The 21,143-nt window shown below is 44.3% G+C and overlaps 1 pseudogene; it reads right to left on the reverse strand.

Annotated features, from left to right (window-relative positions):
• Positions 1-1,217: 1,217 nt before the first annotated feature.
• LOC148147114 (uncharacterized) lies at positions 1,218-20,357 on the reverse strand (annotated as a pseudogene).
• Positions 20,358-21,143: the final 786 nt, after the last annotated feature.

Consider the following 21,143-nt stretch of genomic DNA (forward strand, 5'->3'; position numbering starts at 1 on the left):
TCAGTAAGTGGATAATTTTCCATTACATTTTCCCATTTTTGTCATTTTATGACAACAAGGACAAATACAGCAACATTAAAAAAAGAGCCAGAATAACTATACATCAGAAAATGTTTAGGAAACACCAGGCCTTTCCTCAGACACTATCTACCCGAAACACACCTTGGTGGTGCTTTCAACACTTGCTCTGTTATGCCCCGTACACAGCCCTTGTTCACACGTCACATTCGTTAAAACCATGGTAGGCTGGGGTCCACGCAAAGCCCTTACGAATAGTCCTACCAGGGTGTTTGCTAAAAGTATGAGCTGGAGCAGGCCCATATTCGTATGAGGCTTCGAATCACTACTTGCACTTCATTAGTTCCGGTGGTGTCTGATGTCTCCTCAGACCCAGCTACACGCTTGCAATGGCGGGTGCGTATCCATGTGTCTCTATCTGCGATCCTAACTGCTGTCTGTGTTGTGAGGAGCACTTGAAACGGTCCCAGCTATCTCTTCATCTTCCATTTTTTTTTCCTCCTGAGGTCTTTCACCACTATCCAGTCTTCAAGTTCTAGATCATGCAGCTTCCCTCCTGCTGGTTGGGGTAGTGCTGCTTTCACTTGATTCTGTATTTCAGACAAACGTGCAGAGAGTTTTATACAGTAACATAACATCTCGTCCTCACAGTGGCCTGTTTCCTGTCTTACCTTTCGTCTTGTGCCAATTCCTGTGTTGGGCGGCCTGCCGAACACAGTCTCAAACGAGCTCAGATTAGCTCTTCCTCTCCTCCTAGATCTCATATACATTAGCACAATTGGAAGTGCCTTTCTCCATGTCACCCCGAGTTCCTCAACATTTTGTCATTTTTTTCAAGGCAGCATTTTCTTTTTACACTGCCCCACTGCTCGCTGACTGGTCGGCACAGTGCTGTCCCATGTTTATTCCCAAATAATCACTGATCTGCTGTAAGGCATTATTGACAAATTGTGTCCCATTGTCACAACTAAGCCTTTCAGGGATGTCCCATCTCGGAATTGTCTCAGTTAGCTACGCATTGGCTACTGCACTGGCATCCTGTTTAGACGTGGGGAACGCTTCCACCCATTTGGAAAACATATCAACTATTATCAGACAATACATTTTCCCTTCGCTGAGTGTTTGTTTAATAAAATCCATCTGTAAATGTTCAGAAGGTTTTTGGGGTTGGGGGTGTGCTGCTTGTTTACCATGAAGCTTCACGATGGCCCCTGCGGGGGGAAAAGACGGGGTACGGCCTGCACAACGGAACAGGATCGAACTGTCCTGGGGGCTGGCGCTTCAGTCAGTCCCATAGATACTCGCAAACCGATCGCCTCAACCCGGAATCGTAAACAATGACCTATAAACAACGAAACAAAACAAGACACACTAAGACAAAGCACTGTATAGTACAACTAGCAACGCCGCAACTACTCCCCAAGGTCCTTACAGAAGCAGTGTTCTGGGCCACAGGCTGTCTTCATTCTTGCCCCGAGGGATCAGCCTGCAGAACTCAAGGCATTTGCGATATCCACATCAAAGAACCATTTGCTGTCCGGTGGAATTTGAGCCAATATTGTATCGGATTTGGGAACATGTGGGGCGCGCGGAACAACAGCGTTATTGACAGCCTGAAGGTCTTGAACAAACCTCCATTCCTCCAGTTCACCGGGAGTGTTTGCCTTTTTGACGGGAAAAATGGGGGTTCTCACCTGTGAGTTTTTACAAGGAATTATCACTGCAGGCTTTAGGAGGGATTCAAACACTGCAGTAATTCCTTCTATGGCTTCAGGTTTTAACAGGTATTGTGCTCTGCAAGACGATACTCAGACTTCGGGCTTATCGTTATGAGCTCACAGCCCGGTATTCGCCCCACATCATGTTTGTACTTTGCCCACAACTCTGTAGGGGCCACTTTTAATCTTGGTTCTGAGATTTCCATCGGAGGGAAACGCCAGGTGATCTCCCGAGGCTTTGCAGGGCTAGTGGAGTTTTCCTGGACTGTCCTATCTGCCTGAGTTAGCCAATTTAGTTTCTTCTTATATGTCCGCATATCTGCATTAAACCAAACACCCAAATCGTCCCTGAAGAACCAATCTTTCATTATTTGTGCCTTTGGCATCCATGCTGCCAAATCCTGCCACATGTCACCAGACGCCTTCGCCAGTGAGGAGCGGCGCCTTCCACATCAAAAAGGTAGGGTCTACTTGCTGTTACAGATACCTTAGATAAGTTCACACTGACTGCACATTTGTGATCACTCCAATAAAAATCGCAAAGTAACAACCCTAACCAATCTCCTGAACAAATCCTTCTCATATGGTTTGTCAGGGCCATCACGGTGTATGTGTACTGTGCCGTGCAGCATATATCTAGCAAGAAAATCGGTGTTAATAGGATCAACATGGTTGTTTTCTTCCAGAGTGAATGAACTGCTCACTGAACTTATTGCTCTCTGGCTAAATCGCACTCATAGACATACATCAGGGGTTGTGGGTCATATTTTACAGCCTGCACTGGTAAATCTTTCCATTGAATTACCTGCAAGCCTGTCGGAGTACTGATCAAGTTCAACCCCAGTTTTCCTACGAGTCACGAGCTATCAGATTTAAAGGATAAAATTCCAATAACAAGAAGGAGAATTGGCAAGTTTCCCCGTTAGTGGGCTGCCCACCTCCACCTCAGCCTTCCCCTGTCAATCACCCTGCTGTCCAGCTTCCAGGGCCGATTGAGGCTGTCTGTGTGGGCTCTGGCTCGCCCAGTGGTCCATTGCTCTGCAAACAAATTACCCGCCAGATCTACCTCTGGCCGCGCTTCTTCCACGAACTCTTTGTCTTCTGTGACCTCCACCTCTGCCTCTCTCTCTTCCTGTAGCACATGCCTCCAACGGTTGGGCGACCATTTGCATCATAGTAAGCTGAACTTTATGTGCTTGCAGTTTCATCTTTAGTTTCCGCTTATCCTCCTCTTGGGTAAGCAATTTTTCAGCATGTATCACATGTTGTTCTATAAAATTCAGCTTTCCTGTGTCCCAGGTAATACATGTGTCGTTTACGTTTTTCGCTATTTCTTCCTTCATTCCATTGATGAAACTGTTCCACATACTGTATGTTGATACAGTAACAAGCTCCAATAGCTATGTGCTATCCTACTGCTCCTGGGTAACAGGCTCCAATGCCTTTGTGCTATCCTCCTGCTGCTCCTGAGTAACAGGCTCCAATACCTGTGTGCTCTCCTCCTGCTGCCCCAGAGTAACGGCTCCAATAGCGTGTGCTCTTCTCTTGCTGATCCTGAGTAACAGGCTCCAATAGCTGTGTGCTCTCCACCTGCTGCCATTGGGTAACAGACTCCAATAGCTGTGTGCTCTCCTCCTGCTGCTCACGAATAACAGGCTCCAATAGCTCTGTGCTCTCCTGCTGCTCCTATGCAATGGAACTGAAGGGCTGAATGGCCTGTTCACATTCCATTCGGTTCATATTGACTGAAATCTTTTTGCTGTTTCTGTAAAATAGCATCAAAGTCAGAATGTTACATTGATATTTCTTTTTCTCAGTAATTGAGCAATCATGCTGACTGACTCTCCTTTTGTTATACAGGTCTGAGAAGGTGAACGAATAACAGGTTCGAGAGGCTGATCAGTTCCTCCTGTCCCTCTGTAATAGGCCGAAAGGCCTATGTCTTCCTATATCTCTATAGCAGGCACATGGGGACAGAATTGTTTCTCCCTGTTCCTGAGCAGCAATTTCAATGCACTGAATGTTGCCTCGAGCTTATGAAATGGTTTGATGCCAGGGCATTTCAAACTACGAGCAGCATTACTCAAGGAATCGAGAAAATTACGTACCAGGCATTTTATGCATCTGGTCTGTTATTCTACCCCTGTCTGCTTTTATAAACAGGGTGGAACACATACAACCCTGCAATGTTCCAGCAATATTCCTACATACAAGGAAGAAAGATTAAAAAGATTGAAGATTTTATGATCTACCCCTCAGCAACCGTCATCCACTCAATCCAGACTGAGTAAATATTCCCTTTTATCGGGATGTGAGGAACTGGTTAACTAAACCTGTTTGTTTGGTGACTGTGATTAATGTCAGTCTCCATAGATTATACATATCCCAGTGGAAGGTTTACATATTTTAATGATAAAATAGGCACCGTTCAATGTGTTATCCCATAGTATGAGTGGGTGTATCACCAACAGCACTAGCAGGGATCAGCAGCTACAGAGACAGGAGAATGGGAGATCTGAATCTGAGAACATTAGTTTGGAATGTAACAACAATGGACAGGACGTTATCTTATTATGTATGGATTATTTCTACATATCGTTTGTGGCCATTTCCATGGCGGATCGAATATGCACTTGACATTATTCAATGTTTTTATTATCCTACCCTGGCTATTGTTGGTAGTAAGTTTCACTGTCCATTTATTATTTGCATTAATCACGTGTGACTGTATTATTGTTATTTTTATTTACTCTACTCTGTAAATATTCACTGTCCAACCACCATGAACAACAATTGTGAACTTGTTCATTCTTTCTCTCCTTCTTTCGTTCTGGCACTGTGCCTTGTCGGTTGACCTACTCAGTTTCAGCTATGAACCACAATTCAATATTTAAATATTGAACGCTTGGAGATCACTGTCTTCTGTTCTGTTTACAACCACCATTTCGTTCCTCTGACTTCATTCCATCCCTGGCCATTATCTGAGGCTGAAACAGTCGAGGCACAACTATGTTGACCCCTTTGGCCATGAGCTGATTCTTGACCCATAGCTTAACCATTCCTATTTGTAATAGAACATAGAACATAGAAGAGTACAGCACAGAACAGGCCCTTCAGCACACGATGTTGTGCCGACCACTGATCCTCATGTATGCAGCCTCTAATTTCTGTGACCATATGCATGTACAGCAGTCTCTGAAATGTCCTGAATGACCTTGCTTCCATAACTGCTGCTGGCAACGCATTCCATGCTCTCACAAATCTCTGTGTAAAGAACCCGCCTCTGACATCCCCTCTATACTTTCCTCCAACCAGCTTAAAACTATGACCTCTCGTGTTAGTCATTACTGCCATGGGAAATAGTCTCTGACAATCAACTCTATCTATGCCTCTGCTTATCGTGAATACCTCAATTAGGTCCCCTCTCCTCCTCCTTTTCTCCAATGAAAGAAAGTCCGAGCTCAGTCAACCTCTCTTCATAAGATAAGCCCTCCAGTCCAGATAGCATCCTGGTAAACCTCCTCTGAACCCTCTCCAAAGCATCCACATCTTTCCTATAATAGGGGGACCAGAACTGGACGCAGTATTCCAAGTGCAGTCTAACCAAAGTTTTATAGAGCTGCAACAAGATCTCACGACTCTTAAACTCCATCTCCCTATTAATGAAAGCCAAAACACCATATGCTTTCTTCACAACCCTGTCCACTTGGGTGGCCATTTTAAGGGATCTATGTATCTGCACACCAAGATTCCTCTGTTCCTCCACACTGCCAAGAATCGTATCCTGTACTCAGCTTTAAAATTCAATCTTCCAAAATGCATCACCTCGCATTTATCCAGGTTGATCTCCATCTGCCACCTCTCAGCCTATCTATGCATCCTTTCAATGTCCCGCTCTAGCCTACAACAACCTTTGTGTCATCTGCAAACTTGCTGATCCATCCTTCAATCCCCTCATCCAAGTCATTAATAAAAATTACAAACAGTAGAGGCCAAAGGACAGAGCCCTGTGGAACACCACTCACCACTGACTTCCAGGCAGAATATTTTCCTTCTACGACCACTCGCTGTCTTCTGTTGGTCAGCCAATTCTGTATCCAGACAGCTAAGTTCCCCTGTATCCCATTCCTCTTGACCCTCTGAATGAGCCTACATTTGGGAACCTTATCAAATGCCTTGCTGAAGCCCATATACACCATATCCACAGCTCGACTCTCATCAATTTTTCTAGTCACATCTTCAAAGAACTCGATAAGGTTTGACCTACCCCTCACAAAGCCATGTTGACTGCATTTAATCAAGCCATGCTCTTCCAGATAGTCATAAATCCTGTCCCTGAGAATACTTTCTAACACCTTGCAGTCGAAAGACGTGAGACTTACGAGTCCGTAATTGCTGCGGATTTCCCTATTTCCTTTCTTGAAGAGAGGAATTACATTTGCCTCTCTCCAGTCCTCAGGTATGACTCCAGTGGAGAGCGAGGATGCAAAGATCTTCACAAGTGGTGAAGCAATTGCATTTCTCGTTTCCCAAAGCAGCCGAGGACAAATCTGGTCCGGGCCTGGCGACTTGTCAATCTTAATGTTTGACAAAATGTTCAGCACATCAGCTTCTTCTATCTCTATCCACTCCAGCATGCACACCTGCTTTTCAAAGGTTTCATTCACTACAAAGTTCGTTTTTTTCGTAAAGACAGAAGCACAAAACTCATTTAGGGCTTTCGCTACCTCCTCAGACTCCACACACAAGTTCCCTATGCTATCCCTGATCGACCCTACTCTTTCTTTGACCATTCTCTTATTCCTCACGTAAGTGTAAAATGCCGTTATGTTCTCCCTAATCCGTTTTGCCAAGCCTTTCTCGTGCCCCCTCCTGGCTCTCCTCAGACCATTTTTGAGCTCCTTCCTCGCCTGCCTGCAATCCTCTAGAGCTGAGCTTGACCCTAGCTTCCTCCACCTTATGTAAGCTGCCTTCTTTCTTTAGAGGAGAAGCTCCACCGCTCTCGTCATCCAAGGTTCCTTTATCTTACCCCTTCTTGCCTGTCTCAGAGGGACATATTTATTCATCACTCACAACAATTGTTCCTTAAACAGTCTCCACACGACTATTGTACCTTTACCATGGAACAATTGTTTCCAGTCCATGCTTCCTAACTCATGTCTAATCGGATCATAGTTTCCTCTTCTCCATTTAAATATCTTCCTATTTTGCGTAATCCACTCTTTCTCCATACCTATGTAGAATGTGAGGCAGTTATGATCACTATAACCAACATGCTCTCCCACCACAAGATCTGATACCTGCCCTGGCTCGTTTCCGAGCACCAAATCTAGAGTGGCCTCTCACCTCTTCGGGGGATTAGCATCTCCTGAATATACTTCACTGGCTTATTCTATATGCTATTTGAAGCCTGACCTATGAAATGTAGTCTTAATGATCCCAATAATCTTTTGCTGACACTCCCAAATTCAAACCTAAAAAACTGTGTCGATATTCCATGGCTCGGTTCTCACCTCACGCCAAAATCCCATCACTTCTGTGAGGATCGATTTATATTGTTGCTGGGTCTGGTAATGCCTTTAATTTAATATTTTGAAGCACATCGTTTCCTCTGTCTGTGGCACAATCCTCAGTGTCTCTATATTGATTTCCCGAACCCTTGTCAGTTGTTCTCATTTAAACTGATTTCCTCCACGTGTGTTCTCTCTCAAACAACAATTTTCATATTTATTGCCACCAAAACACACACTCTCTCTTTCTCGCTCTCACTCTCTCTCTCTCTCTCACACACATACACATTCACACACACACACACACACACACACACACACACACACACACACACACACACACACACACAAAATCACTTGTCTTATATTGATGCATGGGTTGCAAATCTTCCCGTCTAAAGAATTTCTGTAGTGCAAGTATAGTAGCAGTATAGTGGCAAAGGTTTGCAATGGTCCTCTTGCTGGACATGTAGTCCAGTTTATGGAGTACTCCACTAGCATGGTCTGCACAGCTCTCCATTCCGGCTGGTATCTTGTCCCTGCTTATGGTGCCTGGGTTGGTTCTGTGAGGCAGATTCAGATTTTGATGTAACGAAGCATTTCAACTGATCTGCCAATGTTTTCCTTTGATGTTCTCATTTTTGTGATTGGACCCACCATTGTCTCACTTCTCCAGTTACTCTCACTCCCCTGTCTCCTTATTCATATTTTCACAACATGTTATCAGTTAATTAATTGTTTGTTCTTCTGTATCGTTCCCTGGTGTTTTATTTTTGGCTTCTGAGTCTATCGAATGCTGGAATTGTGAAGCTCTGAAACAATGAAATTGTGTGTATTGGGCTGTTGTTCACTTCCTGATATGTCCCATGTACTTATCCATGTTGGACAGGAGGCTCCAGTAGCTTTGAGAGACGTGCGTGTCCACTGAACGCCTGTGTTTGTCGCTCTCAGCTGACCGTGCAGTCAGTAACACGAGGGAATCCCTCGACTATCATTATAAAGGACGAGGCATCTAACTTGTAACTGAGAAGATTCTGACTGTCTCCTGTTATTGAAACGTTAGTGGATGGGCTGGGGATGGTTTGCTGGAGGTCGTGCTGTGAGCTGCCTCTCACCTTCAGAGAGACCTGATGATTTGGTGACCAAAATCTGGATGGAGCATAGGGACTGTAGTTACAGCATCTGGGTCTGTAACATGAACAACAAAAAATGAGCAGATATTCAGAGAGGAGAAGCTCTGAAACCACGGAGTGAGTGTGTGGGGAAAGGGATCTGCCAAATCCGTCTGTGTCTTAACGTAGGTAGATACCCACTCTCGCTCTCCCCCTACATACACCCATGCACCTCCTCCTCTCCTCCCCACGCAAACTCACACTCGCCGTCTCTCACTTGTACGTTCACACACTCTCCTCTCTCATATCAATATATCATATTTGTCAACAATATACAATTCATATACAGTCCGTCAATGCGGTATTTTATAAACTCATGCTTTGGAAATAAAATCAGTCTGACTCCAGGAGAAGACAAAGATAGACTCGAAACAAGACCTCACGTCTCAATAACCTAGTCAGTCCGGAGGAGTCCCTTCTTTTACGTTGTTAATACCTTAAGTTATCTCCAGGCAGTGATTTGATATAAATTCTCAGGTTTGCATATTAATCAATCAAAGCCCGCACCTCCATTCGAACTGATAAAAGATTTGGGTGACATCATCGATGTGTTAAATGCATGTTCATGTTCTGTACAACCCTCTGATCTTTCCCTTATAAATTATATGTCTAAGGTCTTCTGCTCTCACTAACACCTGATGAACGAACAGCGGGAACAAAGCTTGTGTTTTTCAAAATCAAACTGTTGGACTATAACCTGGTATCTTGCCATTTCTGACGTTGTCCAACCCAGTCCCAACCAACACCTCCATATCATGGCTTTTATTTCTTAGCGCCTCTTCAACAAAATACATTTTCCTTATCCAATTTGCTTTTGCTCGTTTGTGAGGCATGTTATGCAATGCCTTCATAATCCAGGACTAAGACATCTACAGGATCCCCTTAATCCACCTTGTTTGTCAGATATTTTTTATAACATAGGTCAAAAAATTCAAACCTGATTTATCCTTCAGTAAATCATGTTGACTGCGATGGATTGAGGTTTGATTTGAACATTCCCGGTTAATAATTCCTTAATTACTGATTCTAACAATTTGTCTTCCATTCCCAATAGTTTGTTCATCCCTTTCCATTCCCTAGTGAAGTTGGCTGTTCGAAGTTCTTCCCTTTCCATAACCTCAACATTCCCTTTCAATTCACAAGGTTGTAAATGATCTCCTCCAATTGCTGTGTAAGAAGCATGCGTGGCTGAATGGGCTCATTATGTTCCTGCTTTATACACTTGATGGGCTGAATGTCCACCTGGTGTTCCTACAGTATTGTCTCGAAGGCTTGCATGTCTTGCTCCTGTTCCTGACCAAGCCGCTCAAGGTCTCAATGTCCTCCTTCTGTTGCTCAGTGACAGGTTTCGGGACTTACGGAATCTCCCTGCTGTTAAGTCACATTTCTAGGGCTGAATTGCGCAGGCATGTTGTGTTGCCCACAGTGGGTAGCTCAGTGGTTAGCACTGATGCCTCACAGCATCAGGCATCCAGGCTGAACTTCAGTCTCGAGTCATTGTCTCACATTCTCCCTGTGCCTGCAAAGGTTTCTATCAGGTACTCCAGTTTCCTTCCACAGTCCCAGAATATGCAGGTAAGGTGCATTAGTCAAAGAACATGCCAAGTTATAGAGATTGGATTAGGGGCAGGGGGAATAGTGGGATTTAAATGTGATGGTCTTCGGAGGATTAGTGTGCTGTCGATGGTTCAAATTGCCTGCTTCCACATTGTAGGAATTCTACTTTTCACACCGTCATTGCACAAATCAGTTGAGGGAATAATCTCTGGTTAATGCCAATTTCCCCAGTGAGGAGATTAATTCTGTACAAACTACTCCAGATGTGATCTCACTGAGATCCTGTACATCAGCAGCAACACTTCACCAGCCTGCTGTAAGGTTCCCAACCAGGTTAGAGCAGTCTTAGCTGTTTGAGAGAATACATAGCATTGTTGAAAGATCATTGTCCTTCTTCACTCCAACAGCATAGCGGGACATCTGGTGAAAATGTCATAATGACACTTGAGAGAAATGGGTAAGATGTGGTGAGATGACATCAATGTTGGGATATGTCTCACTAAACATCTCGCCTGAATCTGCCATTATTCTCCCCAGAACCCATGTCACTCAGATTCCACAGAATCTGGTAAGGTGGAGCACAGAAACAGCAAGCAGAAGGAAACATTGATGGGAGTTATATCTCAAAGCCAAAATTGTGATACAAATACTGTTTATATTACAAAACAGGAAATTACATATCCAGGTTTGTGGATACTACAATAAAAATGGACAGCTTCAAGTTACATCTGAACAGTGTTAACCCAAATGAATTTTAATGCTGTGGAAATGGATTTCATGAGGGTGTGTGAGATGGGTTGCTTTAACAGTATGTTGAGCACCGAGCTAGAGGTCAGACTGTTTTGAAATGGTGTTGTGTGATCAGAAGGTGGTAGTTATTGTAGAGAACAGAAAAAATGACGGGGAAACTAACCAGTTACTTAGTATCAGTCTTCATGGAGGAAATACCAAGTGATCATGGGACTTGTGTAACTAAACGCTAAAATCATCCATATCAGAGATGAGGTAGTATTTGAAAACATATGTGGATTGAGGATTCATAATTCTAACAGACTAGATCCAATTCATACTGAAATTTTAGAGAAAGCAGCAATGCACAGATTGATTGCATTGAGGATCATTGTATGTTTCCATTTCCAGTTTGGAAGATTATGAATGCATTCCAAGGATTTAAGAAGGGAAGAGGAGGGAGAGTGGTGACCTACAGACCGGCTAACCTGTTACCCACAGTAGGGAATCTGTTGAAATTTATTGTAAAGAATCTGATATTGGACACTTAGAGATCAATAGCAAACGTCAAGAGAATGATTCTAGATTTCTGAAAGGGTAGTCAAAATTTGCAAACTGTTTGCTTAAAGATAACCCTTGTGAATGAAAATAATAGAAAACCAGTGAATATGGTATAGTTGGACACTCAGGAGGATTTTCAAGAACTCATGCAGTATGTTAACAGAGAAAAAAAAGTGTATTGAGAGAAACATACGCAAATTGAGCAAGGTAAAATTTAGGTTTGATTTTGTTTAAAGAGAATCAGTATATAGGCGGTGTAGAGCTCCATGCTCTCTTTCCACGGACTGACTCACTGTGATATCTACCACGTGTTGGTTTCAGTACAGATTGAAGCTTCTACAGTAATTCATTCTGACCAGAAGTAAAGACATTCTGCACGAGTTACACAGAGTGTTGGAGAGAATGTACCTGGAGTATTGTATACAGATCTGATGTCCTTTTCTAATTAAAATTTCTGACAGAACAGAGTCTATGCTCCTGTGATTGCATGGTGTGAACATGAATTGGTGGGTTTCTGAAGAGATTATTAACAAGAATTATAAGCGTGAACTGTCAAAGGAAAAGATAAGAGAAAACAAGTGCAAATTCGTTACAGAGAATACAGCATTACAACAAGGAAGTGACAGAACTATGAAACAAATACATTAGTTCTGTCTTCACAGAAGCAAAAAAAAAACAAACAAGTCAAATCTTCCCAGCAAGACTGGGAAGCCTTAGTCTCGAGAGATATAGAATGAGATTAATAAATAATTGCATTGGGAGAAATTATTGTGACTTAAAGTATGGTTGCACTCAGCATACAGATGGAAGGTAAGAAGATAAAATCCAATACCAGAGTACTGTGCTTAAACAAAGGAGACTACAATAGGATGAGGGAGGAGTTGGCTAAAGTTGGCTGGAAGCAAAGACTTAAAGTTGAAACCGTTGATGAACACTGGCTGGCTGTCAATGCGATTTTTCAAAGTGCTCAGCAACAGTATATAACGGGGAAATGGAAGGACTGTAGGAAAAGGGTAATCTGTTGTGGATGTCTCAGGAAATAAGGGAAGCTATCAAATAGCTGGCATAAATAATGACAAAGACCACTGGGAAACTAAAAGATTTGGAAAAATATTAACGTCAAAAGAAAGCAACAAAAAAGCTATGAAAAAAACATAAGATAGATTATGAGAGTAAACTACCTCAAAATATAAAGACAGCTACCAAAAGATTCTACAAGTATATAAAACTAAAACAGTGGCTAAGGTAAGCAATTTTCCTTTCGAGGGTGAGAAGTGCGATTCAGTAATGGGGTATGAGGAAATAGCCGAGGATTTGAGCACATATGATGTCGATCTTGTCTGTGAAATGCATTAGTAACATGCCAGTAATTGTCAAAGCGATAAAGGTAGGTGAGGACTTGGAAACAATCATTCCCACGAAAGAGATGGTGTTGAGCAAGCTAACGGAGCTAAAGGAAGATACGTCTCCAGGCTCTGATGGAATGCATCACAATTTACTAACAAAGTTAGTGGGAGAAATAGTAAATGCATTTGTGGAAATTTTTCAAAATTCATTTGACACTGGTGCAGTTCCAGCAGATTGGAAAACAGGAACCACTGTTTAAAAAGAGATATAGACAAAGGTGGGGAACTGTAGACCAGTTAGCCATTAAGTGTAGTGGGGAAAATACATCAATGTGTACTCATGGAATAAATAGCAATGCACCTCGACAGGAATCGTCCCAATGGGCTGACGCAGCATCAGTTCATGAAAGGAAAGTCATGCTTAACTAAATTACTGGAAATCTATGAAGACTGGGACACGGAGACCCAGTAGATGCGGTGTACCAAGATTTACAAAAGGCATTCGACACAGTGTCGCCAAAACAGCTGTTGCACAAGGTAAAGATGTGTGGCATTACGGGTAATGCATTAACATGGATAGAGGATAGGTTAACTAACAAGAAGCAATGAGTGGGAAGAAATGAGTATTTTTTTCTGGTTTCTGATCATTGACTAGTGGTATGCCTCAGGGATCAGTGCGAGGACTGCAACTATTCACAGCTTACATGGACGATTTGTAGTTGGACATCACGTGTAGTGTTTCAAAGATTGCAGATGATACTAAAATGAGTGTCAGAGCAAAGTGTGTAGAGGAATGCGAAACTTTACGAAGGAACATAAATAGTTTAAGTGAGTGGGCAAAGTTCTGGCAGATGGAGTACAATTATAATAAATGCGAAGTCATCCATTTTGATCGGAATACCAGTGAAAAGGACTATTACTTGCATGCTAAAACACATGCAGCATGTTTCTGTGCAGAGGGACTTGGGTGTCCTTGTCCATGAATCACAGAATTTGGTCTGCAGCTGCAACAGGTAATTAACGAGACAAATAGAATTGCTAAAAGGATTGATTTAAAAGCAGGAGGTTATGTTGCAGCTGTACAAAGTGCTGGTGAGACCACACCTGGAGTATTGTGTGCAGTTGTGGTCTCCTCACTTGAGAAATGATGTCCTGTCACTGCGGTGGATACAGAGGAGGTTCACTAGGTTGGTTCCGGAGTTGAAGGGGTTCGCCTATTAGGAGTAGACTGGAATTATATATAGATTGGAATTTGAAAGAATGAGGGAGGATCTGATAGAAACATATATTTATGAAGAATATAGATCAGATAGAATTAGAGGGGATGTTTCCAGTAGTAGGTGAAGCTAGGACAAGAGGGCAAAGTCTCAAAATTAGGTAGAGCAGATTCGGGACTGAATTCAGAAGGAATGTCTTGATCAAGAAGTTTGTGAATTGGTGGAATTTCCTGCTGAGTGAAATAGTTGAAGCTTTGTCATTGGATGTGTTTGAAGATCAATTAGATAACGTTTTGAGCAGTAATGGAAATAATGGTTATGGTGAGCGGACGGGCAAGTAGAGCTGAGGCCATGAAATGATCAGCCATGTTCTTCTTAATTTTCCTTGTTCTTATGTAATGGGTCAACATGAAATGGGAACTTTATTTGAGAAACTAACTGGTCTATACATACGGTGAAGCAATGGATGCAGTGCATTTGGATTTTCAGAAAGATTTTGGTAAAACCTCTGGCCTTGTGTGCAAATTCAAATGTTATAGGGTCGGGGCTAAAATGGTAGAGCTGACAGGAAACAGTGAACAGGAATAGAACATGTTGTTTTGAAGTGCAAGGATCTTTGGGTGTCGCAGGGATCGGTGCTTTGGCTCCAGCTATTCCCAATCCATCACAAACATTTGTTTGAGAGAATCAAATGCAGTATAACCTAGTCTGTTGATGGCGCTAAATGATGTCGGATAGTGAGTGGGCGAGGAGTATATTTAAAAAGAAAAACTCCAAAGTGATTGAGACAAGTAGAGTGAATGGGCAAATACGTGGCAGATGAAGAGCAATGGAGGTGGATGTGACAGTGTGTATTTTGGTGGAAACAATAGAACAGCAACCTATAATTTGAAAATGGATTGGGCGAAACATTTTGATCTTTAAAGGGATTTATGCCTTTTTGGTTTCTTCTGCGCAGACCTCCATGGTCAGTTCAGGGCAGTAAGTTCTGAAGCCAGAAGTCAATACTGGGAATGATATTGGCACACTAACCAGCGTACACAGACCCAACAAGTAGCTTGCTGCAGCATTGCAAAATGTTCAGGATCTCCCCGTACAACAGTCATGAAAACAATATTGCAGAAACACAAAACACGTAGGAAGGTAAAGGCTGTGTTGACCATCATTTCAGGGGGATTTGAACACAGGAGTAAGGTTGTCTTACTGCAACTCTACAGGCCCTTGGGGAGACGCCCATCTCGAACATTTTGCTGTATTGCGTGCAATGTTGGTCTCCTTACTTTATAAAGGAAAAACCTGACATTGAGGGAGTGCAACGAAGGATGACCAGACTGATTTCTGGGATGAGAGATTTGTTGAGGGAGCAGAGTTTGTCGCGACTGGACCTGTATTCTTTTGGATTTAGGAAAATGAGTGGAGATCTCAATGAAATATTTAAAACACTGACATGGCGAGACAGATTGGAAGCAAGGATGATAATTCCCCTGGCTGGGTTGTCTAAAACAAGAGGTCACAGTATTAGGTGCAGGCAGGCCGCTCTGTACTGAGATGAGAATGGTGCCCTCAGAGACCGGTGACCCTGGGAAATCCTCTACCGCATCTGGCTGTGGAAGCCAAAGCACGGGCTATAAATATGGATTTCTAGACACTAAAAGGATCAGGAGACAGCTGGGGTACGGCTGTCACAAGCTCAGAGATATTAGGAAGGAAGTTTCTGCGAGGTCAACAGGACTGTGTTTTCCATTCCCTTTTCCGACACTGAGGCTGCAGCTGGATGTTCTGTCGGTTTTACCCTTCCAAACCTCGAAGCACATCAGTACAATTTAGTGTCTTTCTTGACCGGTTTTGAGACCATTGAACAGTTTATCACATGTCTGTGTATCTGGAGTCACTTTTAGGCCAGGCCAGGAAAGCATAGAATTCACCAGAACAGAATTCACTTCCATAAAGTACATTGGGGAAGCAAATTGAAGTTTACAATGGACATTGATTTCAGGGTCACTGTTACTGACACCAGATTTCAAATCTCGATATTTTATTAGTTGTTTTTAACATCCACCATCTGCCAGAGCATTAGCCTGGTCTAGATTAGCAATCCCGTGCCATTTCCACAAAGGCACCATCTCCACATGGGGATCTATCGGAAACCACACTGAGCAGGTTATTTCTGTGCTGCTTGACAGCTGTGTCAAAAGAACTCCCACCATTTGACAGTCGTGATGGCACTGAGGGGGTGATAATTGGTCAGATTGTATGTATTCCCCATTAGAGGACTGGACAGAGCTGAGAAAAACTCCACAATGCTAGGGAGATGTCAGAGTTGGAGCTGGAATGAAACAGCTTCCACAGGGACACGGCCTGTTGTGCAGCACAAGTCTTCAGTCCTATTACAGGAATGGCCTCACGGCCCATTGCCTTTCGCATATCTACTGTGTTCAGCTGTTTCTTCATGCCACGTAGAGTGAATCAAACTAATTGAAGACTGGCATGTGCGATTCTTTTGGCATCATGATGAGGGTGAGGTAGATCATCCACTCAACACTTCTGGCTGGGGATGGTGCAGATACTGCATCCTTGTCTTTTACATTGATGTACGGGGCTGTTCCATTATTTAGGATGGTGATATTTGTGGAGCCCTCTCCGACAGTGAGCTGTTTCATGGTCCATCGATATTTATGACTGAATGTGGCAGGACCTTTGGTCAGTTGGCCACGGGTGTATTGCACCCTGTCTATCAGATGTCAGTTCTACTGTTTGGAGTGCATGCAGTCAGTTGTGGTAGTTTCAGCGGGTTGCCATCAGGTTTAGGCACACATGGTTCTGAAACTGGCATGTTCACTCGTACAGCACTGAAACATAGATTGGCTTGGTTGTAATGGCAGTCTCATGGATTATTCCAGGTGAGAGCTGAAAAATGTCTTGCTGGAAAAGCGCAGCAGGTCAGGCATCATCAAAGGAGCAGGAGAATCGACTTTTCGGGCATATGCCCTTCTTCACGAAAGAGCTAGGTGTGCCAAGCAGGTTAAGATAAAAGGTAGGAAGGAGGGACTTATGGGAGGGGCGTTGAGAATGCGATGGGTGGCAGAAGGTTAAGGTGAGGGCGATATGCCGGAGAGGGGGTGGGGGTGGAGAGGTCGGGAAGAAGATTGCAGGTCAAGAAGGCGATGCTGAGTCCAAGGGTTGGGACTGAGATAAGGTGGGGGAGGGGAAATGAGGAAGCTAGAGAAATCTGAGTTCATCCCTTGTGGTTGGAGGGTTCCTCGGCAGAAGATGAGTCGCTCTTCTTCCAGGCGTCCTGTTGCCATGGTCTGGCGATGGAGGAGGTCAAGGACCTGCACGTCCTTGGCGGAGTGGGAGGGAGAGTTAAAGTGTTCAACCACAGGGCGGTTGGGTTGGATGGCGCGGGTGTCCCAGAGGTGCTCTCTGAAACATTCCGCAGGTAGGCGGCCCCAATGTAGAGGAGGCCACATCGGGTGCAGCGGATGCAGTAAACGATGTCTGTGGAGGTGCAGTTGAATTTGTGACGGATATGGAAGGATCCCTTTGGGCCTTGGAGGGAAGTGAGGGGGGGAGGTGTGGGCGCAAGTTTTTGCGGTTGTAGGGGACGGTGCCAGAAGTGGAGATTGGGTTGGTGGGTTTTGTGGACCTGACGAGGAAGTCGCAGATAGAGTGGTCTTTCTGGAACGCTGATAGGGGAGGGGAGGGAAATATATCCTTGGTGATGGAGTCTGTTTGGAGGTGGCGGAAATGACGAAGGATGATTCGATGTATCTGAAGATTGGTGGGGTGGTTGGTGAGGACCAGTGGGGTTCTGTCCTGGTGGCGATTGGAGGGGCGAGGTTCAAGTGAGGAGGAGCAGGAAGTGGAGGAGATGCAGTGGAGAGCATCGTCAACCACATCTGAGGGGAAATTGCGGTCTTTGAAGAAGGAGGCCATCTGGGTTGTTTGGTATTGGAATTGGTCCTTCTGGGAGCAGACGCTGCGGAGGCGAAGGAATTGGGAATATGGGATGGCGTTTCTATAGTGGGCAGGGTGGGAGGAGGTGAAGCCTAAGTAGCTGTTGGAGTCGGTCGGTTTATAGTAAATGTCCGTGTTGAGTCGGTCGCCCGAGATAGAAATAGAGAGGTCTAGGAAGGGGAGGGAGGAGTCTGAGACGCTCCAGGCAAATTTGGGGTCGGGGTGGAAGGTGTTAGTAAAGTGGATGAACTGTTCCAACTCCTCATGGGAACACGAGGTTGCGCCGATACAGTCTTCGATGTAGCGGTTGAAAAGGTGGGGGGTGGTGCCAGTTTAGCTGTGGAAGATGGACTGTTCCACCTATCCCACAAAGAGGCAGGCATAGTTGGGGCCCATGCGGGTGCCCGTGGCTACACCTTAGGTTTGGTGGAAGTGGGAGGATTGGAAAGAGAAGTTGTTCAGAGTGAGGAACAGTTCAGTCAGTCGAAGGAGGGTGTCAGTGGAAGGCTACTGGTTGGTCAGCTGGAAAGGAAGAAGCGGAGAGCTTTGAGGCCTTCGTGATGGGGGTGGAGGTGTATAGGAACTGGATATGCATGGTGAAGATAAGGCCTTGGGGGCCGGGGAAGCGAAAGTCATGGAGGAGGTGGAGAGCATGGGTGGTGTCGCGAATGTAGGTGGGGAGTTCTTGGACTAAGGGGGACAGGACCGTGTCGAGGTATGCAGAGATGAGTTCGGTGGGGCAGGAGCAGGCTGAGACAATGGGTCGGCCGGTGCAGTCAGGTTTGTGGATTTTGGGCAGGAGGTAGAAACGGGTGGTGCGGGGTTGTGGAACGATGAGGTTGGAGGCGGTGGATGAGAGATCCCCTGAGGTGATGAAGTTATGTATGGTCTGGGAGATGATGGTTTGGTGGTGGGATGTGGGGTCATGGTCAAGGGGGCAGTAGGAGGAGGGGTCTGCGAGCTGGCGTTTAGCCTCAGCAATGTAAAGATCGGTGTGCCAAACTACCACTGCGCCTCCTTGTCTGCTGGTTTGATAGTGAGGTTGGGGTTGGAGTAGAGGGAGTGGAGGGCTGCACGTTGCGAGGGTGATAGTTTGGAGTGGGTGAGAGGGGTGGACAGGTTGAGGCGGTTAATGTCGCGGTGGCAGTTGGCTATGAACAGATCGAGGGCGGGTAAGAGGCCAAAACGGGGTGTCCAGGTAGATGGGGTGTGTTGGAGGCGAGAGATGGTGTCGTCAGAGGGTGGGCGAGAATCCTGGTTGAAGAAGTAGGCGTGGAGGCGAAGGCGCTGGAAGAATTGTTCGATGTTTCACTGCGTGTTGAATTCGTTAATCGGGGAGGCAGGGGCATGAGAGTGAGGCCTCATTTGTGGATTATCCCAGGAAAAAGTTACAGATTGTAGTTGAATATAATTTTAGTCCTGCTGCTGCTGTGTTCGACAGCACCACATCAATGTCAGGAATTTTCTGTTTAAGAAAGTTCAGGAAATTAGATCATTGAAAGCATTTACAGAGGATATTTGTCTTGGAAATGAATTGAGGAGAACGTAGAATTAATGATACAAGATGAGGAAAAGTGTCTTCGAGCCTGAGAGTCATAAAATATGCAAACAGACCCTTCCAATAAGCCACACGGAATCAGCCAACACCGTTAAGTTTGGGAACTAAGACTATCAGCGAGCTGTACTCGGTCGGGCTTGGTTTGATGATGTTCTCCTTCAGCATGGCCTCAATATCCTTTTGGACCTGTCTGGCTTTGAGAGGATTAAACTGATATGGGTTTTGTTTTATCAGAACAGTATTCCCTACGACTACTTCGTGTACAATAGCATTAGCCCTCCTCATGTGATTCTTACGTATGTCCTCATAGTGCAATAACAAACTTTTCAGCTGCGTTCTATGCTCCTGAGGCAGATAGTTTATGAATCTGTCCCAATGCTCAAGGACTTCTTCATTTTTAACATATTTTGAGGCATATCAAAATCCGCAACGTTTGGATTTCATTTCCCACTGTGTCAGTCAGTTATTATCACCTGTTTCTCCAGTTCTCTATCTCCTCTACTTTTCAGGAGGGGACCTACACACTCATTTATAATCCACATGAAGGGATCTTCGAATCTGGGAATTGGCAATAGAGATGCTACTTTCATTACTGTCTGTGGTCAACCAACCATTTGTTATGTATGACACACATGACAAAAGTTAACCACATCTTTGTGCATTGAAGGTTAATAAAATTTTTTGTCCCTTAGCCTGTATCTTTCTACCCGAGTTGACCTCCCACTGGGTAGTTCATGTGCCACCCTAACGCTTCCCTTCTCTATGTTCGTGGCAAAACAATCGGGTGCACGTCAGCACATTCCTCCTCTGCAGTAACTTGCCATGGTCTACATTTCCGTCTTAGGATTCTATCTTTCAGATAATTACCCTCAGGAATATCTTTGCCTTCTTTTCAGAGTATGCATCCACATATATATCTTTTATCGTCTTGTCTGTCTGTTGCAAGTCACTTCGCCTTACATGATGAAACACTTCTGTCTGACCCACTGCCTGTTCAAGTTTTCCCTGCACCATTACGTCAAACAGGGGGTCCGCCAAATAAACCTCAACTCCTTCATCTTTGTCTTTAGTTTGTGTGCTTCATGCTATGACGTATGACAGTGGGATCTGGTAACTGTGCATTCTGGGAAAATACCAGTATACTTCTGTTTTAATTTCTCAGTTTCTTGGTCTTCCCTAAGCTTTTCCACAACAAGCAGTGTTGCTCCCAACTTGGATCCTGCTAAATCGTTCCCAAGAACAAACTGGACTCCTGGAACTCACACTCTGTCAGTCACTCGCAATGTTTCCTTTAATACTTGCACTAGTGCCACTGACTTAGCTTCTTTTACCACATATTTTCCCACAGTGCCTTCCTTAACGACCAGCACTATGACCTGACGGATCTCAATTTATGGCAGTGATATAACTTTTCCTAGTGCCCATCTGAAACCTCCGGCACTGTCATTTTCCGTGTCCCACTCAATTGCTGTGAAAACACTTGAGGTCTTTCACCTTATGCCCACCCTTTTGGGCATCTTCTTCAACCTGTGGTAAACTCTTATCCTCTACTCTTCCTTTTATAGTGTAGCATCTCCACTACTCCCAAATTCGATTCCTCGCAGGACGAAATTTTGGTTGGAAGTTTGTCTTATGCAGCAAAATGTATTCATCTGCTAATTCACCTGTCCTTCTCAATTCCTCAACTTTCCGCTCCTCCATGTGAATTCTTATTATCTCTGGAAGTGAGTTTTTCAACATCTTCAGCAGAATAATCTCCATTACAGAATAATCAGCCATTACAGATATTCATCTTTAAAG

The sequence above is a fragment of the Chiloscyllium plagiosum genome, unplaced genomic scaffold (assembly GCF_037043375.1).
Source record: "Chiloscyllium plagiosum isolate Xiang-an unplaced genomic scaffold, Cpla_swu_hap1 HiC_scaffold_18, whole genome shotgun sequence".
Classification (NCBI taxonomy): domain Eukaryota; kingdom Metazoa; phylum Chordata; class Chondrichthyes; order Orectolobiformes; family Hemiscylliidae; genus Chiloscyllium; species Chiloscyllium plagiosum.